The sequence below is a fragment of the Panthera tigris genome, chromosome F2, assembly GCF_018350195.1.
Source record: "Panthera tigris isolate Pti1 chromosome F2, P.tigris_Pti1_mat1.1, whole genome shotgun sequence".
NCBI lineage: Eukaryota > Metazoa > Chordata > Mammalia > Carnivora > Felidae > Panthera > Panthera tigris.
Window position 1 is genome coordinate 17,557,561 of NC_056676.1, and position 1,942 is coordinate 17,559,502.

General features: G+C 34.6%; 1 non-coding gene across 1 annotated transcript; it reads right to left on the reverse strand.

Moving 5' to 3' along the window:
* Positions 1–642: 642 nt before the first annotated feature.
* On the reverse strand, positions 643–731 carry LOC122235173. The gene has a single exon (XR_006213307.1). It is a non-coding gene; the product is annotated as a small nucleolar RNA SNORD87 (small nucleolar RNA).
* Between the last annotated feature and the right edge of the window lie 1,211 nt (positions 732–1,942).

Below are 1,942 nucleotides of genomic sequence, written 5' to 3' on the forward strand. Positions count from 1 at the left end.
AAACTTAAACTATGTAGGTCACAGGTGAAATCTTTATTTGTAAGGGATAATTCGTTAAGGTGTTTAGGAGATTCCAAATACTTATTTATTGATAAAGAACATACTTTCTTAAAGTATGCTAAAAACAAATCTGACTAATGATTATGGAACTGGAGATGTTTAAACACTCGATATATTTTAAAGATAGCAGACTTTACTGCCCAACAGTTAAAAGTATTCAAGCATGTATTTCTCTACATAACTTATTGTGAGGTGATCAATGTTAAATAAAGTATTTATTCATGTCTTCTTGACCAATTCTTCATTTTTCCTTCCAACTGCATGCCTCTGGGGAAAAAAATCAGAAACCAACAATGAAAATCACTCCATAGTCAAAATCAAAGGAAAATCAGACTTCTGACAACACACACACAGGCAACTTTAACAGGATATGGCCCTAACCCTTTGGAGTTTCAGATACTTTTGAATTATTGTTAGCTGTGATTGCCAGAATTACTTACCGAGGCAATGAAGAATTTTTAACCACAACAGTTATGGACTTGGACATTCATCTGCAGCTACCTACATGATGAAAAGAACATATAACCCATTTTAATGAAAAATTGCATTATACTTGAGTAATTCACATAAACAATATACATAACTGGCATCTCAGTCTTCAAATTATTTCTTCAAAGAAACCCTCAGCTGGGTAAACGGCAAAAAGTAATTTAAGTCATCATTGTGCCAGTTACTAAACCTATCTAGGTCAAAAACCTACTAAATGTTTTTGGTACTGCTTTTCATAGACAGTACCATAAATACATAACAAAGCACAGTGTTTAACATTAAGTTTTGGTACCTCATTACATGCAGTTGTGCTCCTAGTGGTTTTATCACAGCCATCCTCAGATGTTTTTGGAAAACATCACAACGTTCATTCATCTTCAACTCATAGGCTCTGTTGCACCTAGAAATCAAAATATTTCATTGTGAATTCTCATTTGTACTTGCCATCTGTTTGGCATCTTATATGCAGGAATGGTCCAGTAAGACTTTTTCATTCTCATCAAGAGCCATAAACATTTTACTTACAACCTTCCTGACTCCCATCTAACTTTTTATAAAAACTACTAACATTTGAGGCCATATACTGGAATAATTTTGTTATTTAACACATCTCTCATGGAATGAAGTACTTTCTGCTTAGTTCTACTTTTTTTGGTAGTCCAAACAGATAACCCCAAAATTTAGAACCTCTGTAATGGCTTGAACAGATTAGTACTTTTGACTGTTGAGGCCCTAATAGTTCTATAAATGATCTTTCCAAGCTGGAAATGGGTTTATTAGCATGGATAGGAAAAATTGTGGCTATATATAGGATGTTCTTTACTGTGGCAGTATCGATGTTAGGACATGATGGTCCTAATGAGTACCTAGCCATTGCTTTTCTGTCTCAGAGCTTGACAAGGATGAGATGAGTCAGGTTAAAGGTTAGATGTATAAAAACAAGTGTGTAGACCTCCAACTAAAGCATCACAATGGCAAATCTAATGTAGTTTTAGAGCAGATACATTATGTTGACATCATTATTGGACAGTCTTGTAGAATTAAGTCCCAGGTCGCCTGAAAGCACACTTAGGTAGTGCAAAGAATGGCCAGGGCCACAGATCATCTCTTACAGCACCCCAGGAGGGTAAATCATTGAACCAGACAGCTACTGGAAATGATTTATGAAGACACATCAAATGTTGTACCTTGCAAAACAATTTATCATTTTCAAGTCTGGAAATAATTTCACATCGTCAATATTAGGAACACAAACTATTAGTTATGAATAATACCAACTTGGAAAGTTTCAGTGTAATGAGATTCATGGGAACTACTGACAACTATATGCATAATCTCATTTGTGTAAATCCTACAAGAATGTTTAGTGATACATATTTGTAATAAAACTGCC